This window comes from Dendrobates tinctorius, unplaced genomic scaffold (assembly GCF_039654945.1).
Source record: "Dendrobates tinctorius isolate UK_male_01 unplaced genomic scaffold, ASM3965494v1 ptg000011l, whole genome shotgun sequence".
NCBI classification, from domain to species: Eukaryota; Metazoa; Chordata; class Amphibia; order Anura; family Dendrobatidae; genus Dendrobates; species Dendrobates tinctorius.
Window position 1 is genome coordinate 47,106,501 of NW_027361679.1, and position 16,174 is coordinate 47,122,674.

General features: G+C 44.6%; 13 non-coding genes across 13 annotated transcripts; all 13 read right to left on the reverse strand.

Annotated features, from left to right (window-relative positions):
- Positions 1–628: 628 nt before the first annotated feature.
- Positions 629–700, reverse strand: TRNAA-CGC (transfer RNA alanine (anticodon CGC)). Its single transcript has one exon. It is a non-coding gene; the product is annotated as a tRNA-Ala (tRNA).
- A 131-nt stretch (positions 701–831) lies between these two features.
- On the reverse strand, positions 832–903 carry TRNAA-UGC (transfer RNA alanine (anticodon UGC)). The gene has a single exon. It is a non-coding gene; the product is annotated as a tRNA-Ala (tRNA).
- A 2,120-nt stretch (positions 904–3,023) lies between these two features.
- Positions 3,024–3,095, reverse strand: TRNAA-CGC (transfer RNA alanine (anticodon CGC)). Its single transcript has one exon. It is a non-coding gene; the product is annotated as a tRNA-Ala (tRNA).
- Positions 3,096–3,226: 131 nt separating this feature from the next.
- TRNAA-UGC (transfer RNA alanine (anticodon UGC)) lies at positions 3,227–3,298 on the reverse strand. Its single transcript has one exon. It is a non-coding gene; the product is annotated as a tRNA-Ala (tRNA).
- Positions 3,299–4,221: 923 nt separating this feature from the next.
- TRNAA-CGC (transfer RNA alanine (anticodon CGC)) lies at positions 4,222–4,293 on the reverse strand. The gene has a single exon. It is a non-coding gene; the product is annotated as a tRNA-Ala (tRNA).
- Positions 4,294–5,419: 1,126 nt separating this feature from the next.
- On the reverse strand, positions 5,420–5,491 carry TRNAA-CGC (transfer RNA alanine (anticodon CGC)). The gene has a single exon. It is a non-coding gene; the product is annotated as a tRNA-Ala (tRNA).
- Positions 5,492–7,816: 2,325 nt separating this feature from the next.
- TRNAA-CGC (transfer RNA alanine (anticodon CGC)) lies at positions 7,817–7,888 on the reverse strand. Its single transcript has one exon. It is a non-coding gene; the product is annotated as a tRNA-Ala (tRNA).
- A 1,126-nt stretch (positions 7,889–9,014) lies between these two features.
- Positions 9,015–9,086, reverse strand: TRNAA-CGC (transfer RNA alanine (anticodon CGC)). The gene has a single exon. It is a non-coding gene; the product is annotated as a tRNA-Ala (tRNA).
- A 1,127-nt stretch (positions 9,087–10,213) lies between these two features.
- TRNAA-CGC (transfer RNA alanine (anticodon CGC)) lies at positions 10,214–10,285 on the reverse strand. The gene has a single exon. It is a non-coding gene; the product is annotated as a tRNA-Ala (tRNA).
- A 131-nt stretch (positions 10,286–10,416) lies between these two features.
- TRNAA-UGC (transfer RNA alanine (anticodon UGC)) lies at positions 10,417–10,488 on the reverse strand. The gene has a single exon. It is a non-coding gene; the product is annotated as a tRNA-Ala (tRNA).
- A 2,122-nt stretch (positions 10,489–12,610) lies between these two features.
- Positions 12,611–12,682, reverse strand: TRNAA-CGC (transfer RNA alanine (anticodon CGC)). The gene has a single exon. It is a non-coding gene; the product is annotated as a tRNA-Ala (tRNA).
- A 131-nt stretch (positions 12,683–12,813) lies between these two features.
- Positions 12,814–12,885, reverse strand: TRNAA-UGC (transfer RNA alanine (anticodon UGC)). The gene has a single exon. It is a non-coding gene; the product is annotated as a tRNA-Ala (tRNA).
- Positions 12,886–13,808: 923 nt separating this feature from the next.
- Positions 13,809–13,880, reverse strand: TRNAA-CGC (transfer RNA alanine (anticodon CGC)). The gene has a single exon. It is a non-coding gene; the product is annotated as a tRNA-Ala (tRNA).
- Between the last annotated feature and the right edge of the window lie 2,294 nt (positions 13,881–16,174).

Below are 16,174 nucleotides of genomic sequence, written 5' to 3' on the forward strand. Positions count from 1 at the left end.
GCCTTCATTAGTCAACACACAGACAAACACAGCAGAAGTGTGGAGTATATGACAGACCAATAGTAATCAGTGTAGATGGTGAATCCAGCTCTAGGTTAAAGTAAAAGACGCGTGACTAAACTCAGCACAATCCTTCTGATTGTCCCTCTGCCAGTTTTCTCACCTTCCTACCTCCTATATCATTAGCATAAAGTCTAAAAAGCTGTGCAACCCAATGTCAAGGTGTGTTGGTGGGAGGTTTAGGTTTGATCCCAATGAAGTTGAGCTGTCTTTTTTCAGAGTGGATGGTGAATACAGGAGGCAGGGGTAGAGCAAACCTTGGCTGGTAAGTGGTGAAAAAAGCAAATATCTTTGAGACTATATAATCGAAAGTCTCCTATATTTGCGTGTACTATTGATTTTGGCCAAGTTTGTTGAATGTCCAGTTCCCATTCAAGTCATTTTACAGAGTGGGAAAAAGTGTTGCCCGTGGCTTAGGCAGTGTTAAGACCTTGCAATCGAGAAAGCCTTGTCCTGCCAAGTGACATGGCAAAGGAAACAGTTTAAGCGGCAGAGATTCCTTGCGAGTCTTGACACTTAGCTTGAGTGGTGTGCTAGCCAAAGATGTCTAGCCATATTTGAAAAAGGTTGGAGATGCTGGGGATTGAACCCAGGTCCTCATACATGCGAAGCATGCGCTCTACCACTGAGCTACATCCCCAAAAGTGTACCAGAAGCCTGGAGCACTCACACGTATTTACTTCACACAGCGGCTGCAGGAAGCGAATCGGGGTGAGAAAAAGTGACCACCAAAAGGAAGTGCGTTCCTTGCACATACATGCAGGCTGGCCATGGAGATGCCAGGGATTGAACCCGGGGCCTCACACATGCAAAGCGTGCGCTCTACCACTGAGCTACATCCCCAGTTACGAACTGTGTGAAAATGCAAGTTTTTTTTTTCAAACCTAGAATAACTTGCCATTTTGGAGTCGAGAGTAGTAACTGTACTTTCAAGTAACTTTTCAGAATACGCTGCAGTGTGTGTACATGGGAAATCAGACTATTTCTGACCCTTATATGTCTTGTATTCTGCATTTTCACCGGTTCTCCCCTCTGCAAACTCTAGCTCTACCTTGTCAATTGACTCCAGGCTTTTGGGAGGAGACTAGCAACTCTGGGCTCTACCATATACAGTGCAGCACACAGAGAAGGTTTCCTGGCCTTCATTAGTCAACACACAGACAAACGCAGCAGAAGTGTGGAGTATATGACAGAGCAATAGTAATCAGTGTAGATGGTGAATCCAGCTCTAGGTTAAAGTAAAAGACGCGTGATTTAGCTCAGCACAATTCTTCTGATTGTCCCTCTGCCAGTTTTCTCACTTTCCCGCCTCCTATATCATTAGCATAAAGTCTAAAAAGCTGTGCCACCCAATGTCAAGGTGTGTTGGTGGGAGGTTTAGGTTTGATCCCAATGAAGTTGAGCTGTCTTTTTCAGAGTGGATGGTGAATACAGGAGGCAGGGGTAGAGCAAACCTTGGCTGGTAAGTGGTGAAAAAAGTAAATATCTTTGAGAATATATAATCAAAAGTCTCCTATATTTGCGTGTACTATTGATTTTGGCCAAGTTTGTTGAATGTCCAGTTCCCATTCAAGTCATTTTACTGAGTGGGAAAAAGTGTTGCCCGTGGCTTAGGCAGTGTTAAGACCTAGCAATCGAGAAAGCCTTGTCCTGCCCAGTGACATGTCAAAGAAAACAGGTTAAGCGGCAGAGATTCCTTGCGAGTCTTGACACTTAGCTTGAGTGGTGCGCTAGCCAAAGATGTCTAGCCATATTTGAAAAAGGTTGTAGATGCTGGGTATTGAACCCACAACGTCATACATGCAAAGCATGCGCTCTACCACTGAGCTACATCCCCAAAAGTGTACCAGAACCCTGGAGCACTCACACGTATTTACTTCACACAGCGGCTGCAGGAAGCGAACCAGGGTGAGAAAAAGTGACCACCAAAAGGAAGTGCGTTCCTTGCACATACATGCAGGCTGACCATGCAGATGCCGGGGATTGAACACGGGTCCTCACACATGCAAAGAGTGCACTCTATCACTGAGCTACATCCAAAATTTCTAACTGTGTGAAAATGCAAGTTTTTTTTTTCAAACCGAGAATAACTGGCCATTTTGGAGTCAAGAGCAGTAACTGTACTTTCAAGTAACTTTTCAGAATATGCTGCAGTGTGTGTACATGGGAAATCAGACTATTTCTGACCCTTATATGTCTTGTATTCTGCATTTTCACCGGTTCTCCCCTCTGCAAACTCTAGCTCTACATTGTCAATTGACTCCAGGCTTTTGGGAGGAGACTAGCAACTCTGGGCTCTACCATATACAGCGCAGCACACAGAGAAGGTTTCCTGGCCTTCATTAGTCAACACACAGACAAACACAGCAGAAGTGTGGAGTATATGACAGACCAATAGTAATCAGTGTAGATGGTGAATCCAGCTCTAGGTTAAAGTAAAAGACGCGTGATTAAACTCAGCACAATCCTTCTGATTGTCCCTCTGCCAGTTTTCTCACCTTCCTACCTCCTATATCATTAGCATAAAGTCTAAAAAGCTGTGCAACCCAATGTCAAGGTGTGTTGGTGGGAGGTTTAGGTTTGATCCCAATGAAGTTGAGCTGTCTTTTTTCAGAGTGGATGGTGAATACAGGAGGCAGGGGTAGAGCAAACCTTGGCTGGTAAGTGGTGAAAAAAGCAAATATCTTTGAGACTATATAATCGAAAGTCTCCTATATTTGCGTGTACTATTGATTTTGGCCAAGTTTGTTGAATGTCCAGTTCCCATTCAAGTCATTTTACAGAGTGGGAAAAAGTGTTGCCCGTGGCTTAGGCAGTGTTAAGACCTTGCAATCGAGAAAGCCTTGTCCTGCCAAGTGACATGGCAAAGCAAACAGTTTAAGCGGCAGAGATTCCTTGCGAGTCTTGACACTTAGCTTGAGTGGTGTGCTAGCCAAAGATGTCTAGCCATATTTGAAAAAGGTTGGAGATGCTGGGGATTGAACCCAGGTCCTCATACATGCGAAGCATGCGCTCTACCACTGAGCTACATCCCCAAAAATGTACCGGAAGCCTAGAGCACTCACACGTATTTACTTCACACAGCGGCTGCAGGAAGCGAACAAGGGTGAGAAAAAGTGACCACCAAAAGGAAGTGCATTCCTTGCACATACATGCAGGCTGGCTATGGAGATGCCGGGGATTGAACCCTGGGCCTCACACATGCAAAGCGTGCGCTCTACCACTGAGCTACATCCCCAGTTACGAACTGTGTGAAAATGCAAGTTTTTTTTTTCAAACCTAGAATAACTTGCCATTTTGGAGTCGAGAGTAGTAACTGTACTTTCAAGTAACTTTTCAGAATACGCTGCAGTGTGTGTACATGGGTAATCAGACTATTTCTGACCCTTATATGTCTTGTATTCTGCATTTTCACCGGTTCTCCCCTCTGCAAACTCTAGCTCTACATTGTCAATTGACTCCAGGCTTTTGGGAGGAGACTAGCAACTCTGGGCTCTACCATATACAGCGCAGCACACAGAGAAGGTTTCCTGGCCTTCATTAGTCAACACACAGACAAACGCAGCAGAAGTGTGGAGTATATGACAGAGCAATAGTAATCAGTGTAGATGGTGAATCCAGCTCTAGGTTAAAGTAAAAGACGCGTGATTAAGCTCAGCACAATTCTTCTGATTGTCCCTCTGCCAGTTTTCTCACCTTCCCGCCTCCTATATCATTAGCATAAAGTCTAAAAAGCTGTGCAACCCAATGTCAAGGTGTGTTGGTGGGAGGTTTAGGTTTGATCCCAATGAAGTTAAGCTGTCTTTTTTCAGAGTGGATGGTGAATACAGGAGGCAGGGATAGAGCAAACCTTGGCTGGTAAGTGGTGAAAAAAGTAAATATCTTTGAGAATATATAATCAAAAGTCTCCTATATTTGCGTGTACTATTGATTTTGGCCAAGTTTGTTGAATGTCCAGTTCCCATTCAAGTCATTTTACTGAGTGGGAAAAAGTGTTGCCCGTGGCTTAGGCAGTGTTAAGACCTAGCAATCGAGAAAGCCTTGTCCTGCCAATTGACATGGCAAAGAAAACAGTTTAAGCGGCAGAGATTCCTTGCGAGTCTTGACACTTAGCTTGAGTGGTGCGCTAGCCAAAGATGTCTAGCCATATTTGAAAAAGGTTGGAGATGCTGGGTATTGAACCCAGGACCTCATACATGCGAAGCATGCGCTCTACCACTGAGCTACATCCCCAAAAGTGTACCGGAAGCCTGGAGCACTCACACGTATTTACTTCACACAGCGGCTGCAGGAAGCGAACCAGGGTGAGAAAAAGTGACCACCAAAAGGAAGTGCGTTCCTTGCACATACATGCAGGCTGGCCATGGAGATGCCAGGGATTGAACCCAGGGCCTCACACATGCATAGCGTGCGCTCTACCACTGAGGTACATCCCCAGTTACGAACTGTGTGAAAATGCAAGTTTTTTTTTTCAAACCTAGAATAACTTGCCATTTTGGAGTCGAGAGTAGTAACTGTACTTTCAAGTAACTTTTCAGAATACGCTGCAGTGTGTGTACATGGGAAATCAGACTATTTCTGACCCTTATATGTCTTGTATTCTGCATTTTCACCGGTTCTCCCCTCTGCAAACTCTAGCTCTTCATTGTCAATTGACTCCAGGCTTTTGGGAGGAGACTAGCAACTCTGGGCTCTACCATATACAGCGCAGCACACAGAGAAGGTTTCCTGGCCTTCATTAGTCAACACACAGACAAATGAAGCAGAAGTGTGGAGTATATGACAGAGCAATAGTAATCAGTGTAGATGGTGAATCCAGCTCTAGGTTAAAGTAAAAGACGCGTGATTAAGCTCAGCACAATCCTTCTGATTGTCCCTCTGCCAGTTTTCTCACCTTCCCGCCTCCTATATCATTAGCATAAAGTCTAAAAAGCTGTGCAACCCAATGTCAAGGTGTGTTGGTGGGAGGTTTAGGTTTGATCCCAATGAAGTTGAGCTGTCTTTTTTCAGAGTGGATGGTGAATACAGGAGGCAGGGGCAGAGCAAACCTTGGCTGGTAAGTGGTGAAAAATGCAAATATCTTTGAGACTATATAATCGAAAGTCTCCTTTATTTGCGTGTACTATTGATTTTGGCCAAGTTTGTTGAATGTCCAGTTCCCATTCAAGTCATTTTACTGAGTGGGAAAAAGTGTTGCCCGTGGCTTAGGCAGTGTTAAGACCTTGCAATCGAGAAAGCCTTGTCCTGCCAAGTGACATGGCAAAGCAAACAGTTTAAGCGGCAGAGATTCCTTGCGAGTCTTGACACTTAGCTTGAGTGGTGCGCTAGCCAAAGACGTCTAGCCATATTTGAAAAAGGTTGGAGATGCTGGGGATTGAACCCAGGAACTCAAACATGCGAAGCATGTGCTCTACCACTGAGCTACATCCCCAAAAGTGTAGCGGAAGCCTGGAGCACTCACACGTATTTACTTCACACAGCGGCTGCAGGAAGCGAACAAGGGTGAGAAAAAGTGACCACCAAAAGAAAGTGCGAACCTTGCACATACATGCAGGCTGGCTATGGAGATGCCGGGAATTGAACCCGGGGCCTCACACATGCAAAGCGTGCGCTCTACCACTGAGCTACATCCCAAGTTACAAACTGTGTGAAAATGCAAGTTTTTTTTTTTCAAACCTAGAAAAACTTGCCATTTTGGAGTCGAGAGTAGTAACTGTACTTTCAAGTAACTTTTCAGAATACGCTGCAGTGTGTGTACATGGGAAATCAGACTATTTCTGACCCTTATATGTCTTGTATTCTGCATTTTCACCGGTTCTCCCCTCTGCAAACTCTAGCTCTACCTTGTCAATTGACTCCAGGCTTTTGGGAGGAGACTAGCAACTCTGGGCTCTACCATATACAGTGCAGCACACAGAGAAGGTTTCCTGGCCTTCATTAGTCAACACACAGACAAACGCAGCAGAAGTGTGGAGTATATGACAGAGCAATAGTAATCAGTGTAGATGGTGAATCCAGCTCTAGGTTAAAGTAAAAGACGCGTGATTTAGCTCAGCACAATTCTTCTGATTGTCCCTCTGCCAGTTTTCTCACTTTCCCGCCTCCTATATCATTAGCATAAAGTCTAAAAAGCTGTGCCACCCAATGTCAAGGTGTGTTGGTGGGAGGTTTAGGTTTGATCCCAATGAAGTTGAGCTGTCTTTTTTCAGAGTGGATGGTGAATACAGGAGGCAGGGGTAGAGCAAACCTTGGCTGGTAAGTGGTGAAAAAAGTAAATATCTTTGAGAATATATAATCAAAAGTCTCCTATATTTGCGTGTACTATTGATTTTGTCCAAGTTTGTTGAATGTCCAGTTCCCATTCAAGTCATTTTACTGAGTGGGAAAAAGTGTTGCCCGTGGCTTAGGCAGTGTTAAGACCTAGCAATCGAGAAAGCCTTGTCCTGCCAAGTGACATGTCAAAGAAAACAGGTTAAGCGGCAGAGATTCCTTGCGAGTCTTGACACTTAGCTTGAGTGGTGCGCTAGCCAAAGATGTCTAGCCATATTTGAAAAAGGTTGTAGATGCTGGGTATTGAACCCACAACGTCATACATGCAAAGCATGCGCTCTACCACTGAGCTACATCCCCAAAAGTGTACCAGAACCCTGGAGCACTCACACGTATTTACTTCACACAGCGGCTGCAGGAAGCGAACCAGGGTGAGAAAAAGTGACCACCAAAAGGAAGTGCGTTCCTTGCACATACATGCAGGCTGACCATGCAGATGCCGGGGATTGAACCCGGGTCCTCACACATGCAAAGAGTGCACTCTATCACTGAGCTACATCCCAAGTTTCTAACTGTGTGAAAATGCAAGTTTTTTTTTTCAAACCTAGAATAACTTGCCATTTTGGAGTCAAGAGCAGTAACTGTACTTTCAAGTAACTTTTCAGAATATGCTGCAGTGTGTGTACATGGGAAATCAGACTATTTCTGACCCTTATATGTCTTGTATTCTGCATTTTCACCGGTTCTCCCCTCTGCAAACTCTAGCTCTACATTGTCAATTGACTCCAGGCTTTTGGGAGGAGACTAGCAACTCTGGGCTCTACCATATACAGCGCAGCACACAGAGAAGGTTTCCTGGCCTTCATTAGTCAACACACAGACAAACACAGCAGAAGTGTGGAGTATATGACAGACCAATAGTAATCAGTGTAGATGGTGAATCCAGCTCTAGGTTAAAGTAAAAGACGCGTGATTAAACTCAGCACAATCCTTCTGATTGTCCCTCTGCCAGTTTTCTCACCTTCCTACCTCCTATATCATTAGCATAAAGTCTAAAAAGCTGTGCAACCCAATGTCAAGGTGTGTTGGTGGGAGGTTTAGGTTTGATCCCAATGAAGTTGAGCTGTCTTTTTTCAGAGTGGATGGTGAATACAGGAGGCAGGGGTAGAGCAAACCTTGGCTGGTAAGTGGTGAAAAAAGCAAATATCTTTGAGACTATATAATCGAAAGTCTCCTATATTTGCGTGTACTATTGATTTTGGCCAAGTTTGTTGAATGTCCAGTTCCCATTCAAGTCATTTTACTGAGTGGGAAAAAGTGTTGCCCGTGGCTTAGGCAGTGTTAAGACCTAGCAATCGAGAAAGCCTTGTCCTGCCAATTGACATGGCAAAGAAAACAGTTTAAGCGGCAGAGATTCCTTGCGAGTCTTGACACTTAGCTTGAGTGGTGCGCTAGCCAAAGATGTCTAGCCATATTTGAAAAAAGTTGGAGATGCTGGGTTTTGAACCTAGGACCTCATACATGCGAAGCATGCGCTCTACCACTGAGCTACATCCCCAAAAGTGTACCGGAAGCCTGGAGCACTCACACGTATTTACTTCACACAGCGGCTGCAGGAAGCGAACCAGGGTGAGAAAAAGTGACCACCAAAAGGAAGTGCGTTCCTTGCACATACATGCAGGCTGGCCATGGAGATGCCAGGGATTGAACCCGGGGCCTCACACATGCATAGCGTGCGCTCTACCACTGAGGTACATCCCCAGTTACGAACTGTGTGAAAATGCAAGTTTTTTTTTTCAAACCTAGAATAACTTGCCATTTTGAAGTCGAGAGTAGTAACTGTACTTTCAAGTAACTTTTCAGAATACGCTGCAGTGTGTGTACATGGGAAATCAGACTATTTCTGACCCTTATATGTCTTGTATTCTGCATTTTCACCGGTTCTCCCCTCTGCAAACTCTAGCTCTTCATTGTCAATTGACTCCAGGCTTTTGGGAGGAGACTAGCAACTCTGGGCTCTACCATATACAGCGCAGCACACAGAGAAGGTTTCCTGGCCTTCATTAGTCAACACACAGACAAATGAAGCAGAAGTGTGGAGTATATGACAGAGCAATAGTAATCAGTGTAGATGGTGAATCCAGCTCTAGGTTAAAGTAAAAGACGCGTGATTAAGCTCAGCACAATCCTTCTGATTGTCCCTCTGCCAGTTTTCTCACCTTCCCGCCTCCTATATCATTAGCATAAAGTCTAAAAAGCTGTGCAACCCAATGTCAAGGTGTGTTGGTGGGAGGTTTAGGTTTGATCCCAATGAAGTTGAGCTGTCTTTTTTCAGAGTGGATGGTGAATACAGGAGGCAGGGGCAGAGCAAACCTTGGCTGGTAAGTGGTGAAAAAAGCAAATATCTTTGAGACTATATAATCGAAAGTCTCCTTTATTTGCGTGTACTATTGATTTTGGCCAAGTTTGTTGAATGTCCAGTTCCCATTCAAGTCATTTTACTGAGTGGGAAAAAGTGTTGCCCGTGGCTTAGGCAGTGTTAAGACCTTGCAATCGAGAAAGCCTTGTCCTGCCAAGTGACATGGCAAAGCAAACAGTTTAAGCGGCAGAGATTCCTTGCGAGTCTTGACACTTAGCTTGAGTGGTGCGCTAGCCAAAGACGTCTAGCCATATTTGAAAAAGGTTGGAGATGCTGGGGATTGAACCCAGGAACTCAAACATGCGAAGCATGTGCTCTACCACTGAGCTACATCCCCAAAAGTGTAGCGGAAGCCTGGAGCACTCACACGTATTTACTTCACACAGCGGCTGCAGGAAGCGAACAAGGGTGAGAAAAAGTGACCACCAAAAGAAAGTGCGAACCTTGCACATACATGCAGGCTGGCTATGGAGATACCGGGGATTGAACCCGGGGCCTCACACATGCAAAGCGTGCGCTCTACCACTGAGCTACATCCCAAGTTACAAACTGTGTGAAAATGCAAGTTTTTTTTTTTCAAACCTAGAAAAACTTGCCATTTTGGAGTCGAGAGTAGTAACTGTACTTTCAAGTAACTTTTCAGAATACGCTGCAGTGTGTGTACATGGGAAATCAGACTATTTCTGACCCTTATATGTCTTGTATTCTGCATTTTCACCGGTTCTCCCCTCTGCAAACTCTAGCTCTACATTGTCAATTGACTCCAGGCTTTTGGGAGGAGACTAGCAACTCTGGGCTCTACCATATACAGCGCAGCACACAGAGAAGGTTTCCTGGCCTTCATTAGTCAACACACAGACAAACGCAGCAGAAGTGTGGAGTATATGACAGAGCAATAGTAATCAGTGTAGATGGTGAATCCAGCTCTAGGTTAAAGTAAAAGACGCGTGATTAAGCTAAGCACAATCCTTCTGATTGTCCCTCTGCCAGTTATCTCACCTTCCTGCCTCCTATATCATTAGCATAAAGTCTAAAAAGCTGTGCAACCCAATGTCATGGTGTGTTGGTGGAAGGTTTAGGTTTGATCCCATTGAAGTTGAGCTGTCTTTTTTCAGAGTGGATGGTGAATACAGGAGGCAGGGGTAGAGCAAACCTTGGCTGGTAAGTGGTGAAAAAAGCAAATATCTTTGAGACTATATAATCGAAAGTCTTCTATATTTGCGTGTACTTTTGATTTTGGCCAAGTTTGTTGAATGTCCAGTTCCCATTTAAGTCATTTTACTGAGTGGGAAAAAGCGTTGCCCGTGGCTTAGGCAGTGTTAAGACCTTGCAATCGAGAAAGCCTTGTCCTGCCAAGTGACATGGCAAAGCAAACAGTTTAAGCGGCAGAGATTCCTTGCGAGTCTTGACACTTAGCTTGAGTGGTGCGCTAGCCAAAGATGTCTAGCCATATTTGAAAAAGGCTGGAGATGCTGGGGATTGAACCCAGGACCTCATACATGCGAAGCATGCGCTCTACCACTGAGCTACATCCCCAAAAATGTACCGGAAGCCTAGAGCACTCACACGTATTTACTTCACACAGCGGCTGCAGGAAGCGAACAAGGGTGAGAAAAAGTGACCACCAAAAGGAAGTGCATTCCTTGCACATACATGCAGGCTGGCTATGGAGATGCCGGGGATTGAACCCTGGGCCTCACACATGCAAAGCGTGCGCTCTACCACTGAGCTACATCCCCAGCTACCAACTGTGTGAAAATGCAAGTTTTTTTTTTTCAAACCTAGAATAATTTGCCATTTTGGAGTCGAGAGTAGTAACTGTACTTTCAAGTAACTTTTCAGAATACGCTGCAGTGTATGTACATGGGAAATCAGACTATTTCTGACCCTTATATGTCTTGTATTCTGCATTTTCACCGGTTCTCCCCTCTGCAAACTCTAGCTCTACCTTGTCAATTGACTCCAGGCTTTTGGGAGGAGACTAGCAACTCTGGGCTCTTCCATATACAGTGCAGCACACAGAGAAGGTTTCCTGGCCTTCATTAGTCAACACACAGACAAACGCAGCAGAAGTGTGGAGTATATGACAGAGCAATAGTAATCAGTGTAGATGGTGAATCCAGCTCTAGGTTAAAGTAAAAGACGCGTGATTTAGCTCAGCACAATTCTTCTGATTGTCCCTCTGCCAGTTTTCTCACTTTCCCGCCTCCTATATCATTAGCATAAAGTCTAAAAAGCTGTGCCACCCAATGTCAAGGTGTGTTGGTGGGAGGTTTAGGTTTGATCCCAATGAAGTTGAGCTGTCTTTTTTCAGAGTGGATGGTGAATACAGGAGGCAGGGGTAGAGCAAACCTTGGCTGGTAAGTGGTGAAAAAAGTAAATATCTTTGAGAATATATAATCAAAAGTCTCCTATATTTGCGTGTACTATTGATTTTGGCCAAGTTTGTTGAATGTCCAGTTCCCATTCAAGTCATTTTACTGAGTGGGAAAAAGTGTTGCCCGTGGCTTAGGCAGTGTTAAGACCTAGCAATCGAGAAAGCCTTGTCCTGCCCAGTGACATGTCAAAGAAAACAGGTTAAGCGGCAGAGATTCCTTGCGAGTCTTGACACTTAGCTTGAGTGGTGCGCTAGCCAAAGATGTCTAGCCATATTTGAAAAAGGTTGTAGATGCTGGGTATTGAACCCACAACGTCATACATGCAAAGCATGCGCTCTACCACTGAGCTACATCCCCAAAAGTGTACCAGAACCCTGGAGCACTCACACGTATTTACTTCACACAGCGGCTGCAGGAAGCGAACCAGGGTGAGAAAAAGTGACCACCAAAAGGAAGTGCGTTCCTTGCACATACATGCAGGCTGACCATGCAGATGCCGGGGATTGAACCCGGGTCCTCACACATGCAAAGAGTGCACTCTATCACTGAGCTACATCCCAAGTTTCTAACTGTGTGAAAATGCAAGTTTTTTTTTTCAAACCTAGAATAACTTGCCATTTTGGAGTCAAGAGCAGTAACTGTACTTTCAAGTAACTTTTCAGAATATGCTGCAGTGTGTGTACATGGGAAATCAGACTATTTCTGACCCTTATATGTCTTGTATTCTGCATTTTCACCGGTTCTCCCCTCTGCAAACTCTAGCTCTACATTGTCAATTGACTCCAGGCTTTTGGGAGGAGACTAGCAACTCTGGGCTCTACCATATACAGCGCAGCACACAGAGAAGGTTTCCTGGCCTTCATTAGTCAACACACAGACAAACACAGCAGAAGTGTGGAGTATATGACAGACCAATAGTAATCAGTGTAGATGGTGAATCCAGCTCTAGGTTAAAGTAAAAGACGCGTGATTAAACTCAGCACAATCCTTCTGATTGTCCCTCTGCCAGTTTTCTCACCTTCCTACCTCCTATATCATTAGCATAAAGTCTAAAAAGCTGTGCAACCCAATGTCAAGGTGTGTTGGTGGGAGGTTTAGGTTTGATCCCAATGAAGTTGAGCTGTCTTTTTTCAGAGTGGATGGTGAATACAGGAGGCAGGGGTAGAGCAAACCTTGGCTGGTAAGTGGTGAAAAAAGCAAATATCTTTGAGACTATATAATCGAAAGTCTCCTATATTTGCGTGTACTATTGATTTTGGCCAAGTTTGTTGAATGTCCAGTTCCCATTCAAGTCATTTTACAGAGTGGGAAAAAGTGTTGCCCGTGGCTTAGGCAGTGTTAAGACCTTGCAATCGAGAAAGCCTTGTCCTGCCAAGTGACATGGCAAAGCAAACAGTTTAAGCGGCAGAGATTCCTTGCGAGTCTTGACACTTAGCTTGAGTGGTGTGCTAGCCAAAGATGTCTAGCCATATTTGAAAAAGGTTGGAGATGCTGGGGATTGAACCCAGGTCCTCATACATGCGAAGCATGCGCTCTACCACTGAGCTACATCCCCAAAAGTGTACCAGAAGCCTGGAGCACTCACACGTATTTACTTCACACAGCGGCTGCAGGAAGCAAATCGGGGTGAGAAAAAGTGACCACCAAAAGGAAGTGCGTTCCTTGCACATACATGCAGGCTGGCCATGGAGATGCCAGGGATTGAACCCGGGGCCTCACACATGCAAAGCGTGCGCTCTACCACTGAGCTACATCCCCAGTTACGAACTGTGTGAAAATGCAAGTTTTTTTTTTCAAACCTAGAATAACTTGCCATTTTGGAGTCGAGAGTAGTAACTGTACTTTCAAGTAACTTTTCAGAATACGCTGCAGTGTGTGTACATGGGTAATCAGACTATTTCTGACCCTTATATGTCTTGTATTCTGCATTTTCACCGGTTCTCCCCTCTGCAAACTCTAGCTCTACATTGTCAATTGACTCCAGGCTTTTGGGAGGAGACTAGCAACTCTGGGCTCTACCATATACAGCGCAGCACACAGAGAAGGTTTCCTGGCCTTCATTAGTCAACACACAGACAAACGCAGCAGAAGTGTGGAGTATATGACAGAGCAATAGTAATCAGTGTAGATGGTGAATCCAGCTCTAGGTTAAAGTAAAAGACGCGTGATTAAGCTCAGCACAATTCTTCTGATTGTCCCTCTGCCAGTTTTCTCACCTTCCCGCCTCCTATATCATTAGCATAAAGTCTAAAAAGCTGTGCAACCCAATGTCAAGGTGTGTTGGTGGGAGGTTTAGGTTTGATCCCAATGAAGTTAAGCTGTCTTTTTTCAGAGTGGATGGTGAATACAGGAGGCAGGGATAGAGCAAACCTTGGCTGGTAAGTGGTGAAAAAAGTAAATATCTTTGAGAATATATAATCAAAAGTCTCCTATATTTGCGTGTACTATTGATTTTGGCCAAGTTTGTTGAATGTCCAGTTCCCATTCAAGTCATTTTACTGAGTGGGAAAAAGTGTTGCCCGTGGCTTAGGCAGTGTTAAGACCTAGCAATCGAGAAAGCCTTGTCCTGCCAATTGACATGGCAAAGAAAACAGTTTAAGCGGCAGAGATTCCTTGCGAGTCTTGACACTTAGCTTGAGTGGTGCGCTAGCCAAAGATGTCTAGCCATATTTGAAAAAGGTTGGAGATGCTGGGTATTGAACCCAGGACCTCATACATGCGAAGCATGCGCTCTACCACTGAGCTACATCCCCAAAAGTGTAGCGGAAGCCTGGAGCACTCACACGTATTTACTTCACACAGCGGCTGCAGGAAGCGAACAAGGGTGAGAAAAAGTGACCACCAAAAGAAAGTGCGAACCTTGCACATACATGCAGGCTGGCTATGGAGATGCCGGGGATTGAACCCGGGGCCTCACACATGCAAAGCGTGCGCTCTACCACTGAGCTACATCCCAAGTTACAAACTGTGTGAAAATGCAAGTTTTTTTTTTTCAAACCTAGAAAAACTTGCCATTTTGGAGTCGAGAGTAGTAACTGTACTTTCAAGTAACTTTTCAGAATACGCTGCAGTGTGTGTACATGGGAAATCAGACTATTTCTGACCCTTATATGTCTTGTATTCTGCATTTTCACCGGTTCTCCCCTCTGCAAACTCTAGCTCTACCTTGTCAATTGACTCCAGGCTTTTGGGAGGAGACTAGCAACTCTGGGCTCTACCATATACAGTGCAGCACACAGAGAAGGTTTCCTGGCCTTCATTAGTCAACACACAGACAAACGCAGCAGAAGTGTGGAGTATATGACAGAGCAATAGTAATCAGTGTAGATGGTGAATCCAGCTCTAGGTTAAAGTAAAAGACGCGTGATTTAGCTCAGCACAATTCTTCTGATTGTCCCTCTGCCAGTTTTCTCACTTTCCCGCCTCCTATATCATTAGCATAAAGTCTAAAAAGCTGTGCCACCCAATGTCAAGGTGTGTTGGTGGGAGGTTTAGGTTTGATCCCAATGAAGTTGAGCTGTCTTTTTTCAGAGTGGATGGTGAATACAGGAGGCAGGGGTAGAGCAAACCTTGGCTGGTAAGTGGTGAAAAAAGTAAATATCTTTGAGAATATATAATCAAAAGTCTCCTATATTTGCGTGTACTATTGATTTTGTCCAAGTTTGTTGAATGTCCAGTTCCCATTCAAGTCATTTTACTGAGTGGGAAAAAGTGTTGCCCGTGGCTTAGGCAGTGTTAAGACCTAGCAATCGAGAAAGCCTTGTCCTGCCAAGTGACATGTCAAAGAAAACAGGTTAAGCGGCAGAGATTCCTTGCGAGTCTTGACACTTAGCTTGAGTGGTGTGCTAGCCAAAGATGTCTAGCCATATTTGAAAAAGGTTGGAGATGCTGGGGATTGAACTCAGGACCTCATACATATGAGCTACATACCCAAAAGTGTACCGGAAGACTGGAGCACTCACACGTATTTACTTCACACAGCGGCTGCAGGAAGCGAACAAGGGTGAGAAAAAGTGACCACCAAAAGCAAGTGCGTTCTTTGCACATACATGCAGGCTGGCCATGGAGATGCCGGTGATTGAACCCGAGGCCTCACACATGCAAAGCGTGCGCTCTAACACTGAAATACATCCCCAGTTACGAAATGTGTGAAAATGCAAGTTTTTTTTTTTTCAAACCTAGAATAATTTGCCATTTTGGAGTCGAGAGTAGTAACTGTACTTTCAAGTAACTTTTCAGAATACGCTGCAGTGTGTGTACATGGGAAATCAGACTATTTCTGACCCTTATATGCTTTGTATTCTGCATTTTCACCAGTTCTCCCCTTTGCAAACTCTAGCTCTACATTGTCAATTGACTCCAGGCTTTTGGGAGGAGACTAGCAACTCTGGGCTCTACCATATACAGCGCAGCACACAGAGAATGTTTCCTGGCCTTCATTAGTCAACACACAGACAAACGCAGCAGAAGTGTGGAGTATATGACAGAGCAATAGTAATCAGTGTAGATGGTGAATCCAGCTCTAGGTTAAAGTAAAAGACACGTGATTAAGCTCAGCACAATCCTTCTGATTGTCCCTCTGCCAGTTTTCTCACCTTCCCGCCTCCTATATCATTAGCATAAAGTCTAAAAAGCTGTGCAACCCAATGTCAAGGTGTGTTGGTGGGAGGTTTAGGTTTGATCCCAATGAAGTTGAGCTGTCTTTTTTCAGAGTGGATGGTGAATACAGGAGGCAGGGGTAGAGCAAACCTTGGCTGGTAAGTGGTGAAAAAAGCAAATATCTTTGAGACTATATAATCGAAAGTCTCCTATATTTGCGTGTACTATTGATTTTGGCCAAGTTTGTTGAATGTCCAGTTCCCATTCAAGTCATTTTACTGAGTGGGAAAAAGTGTTGCCCGTGGCTTAGGCAGTGTTAAGACCTTGCAATCGAGAAAGCCTTGTCCTGCCAAGTGACATGGCAAAGCAAACAGTTTAAGCGGCAGAGATTCCTTGCGAGTCTTGACACTTAGCTTGAGTGGTGCGCTAGCCAAAGATGTCTAGCCAT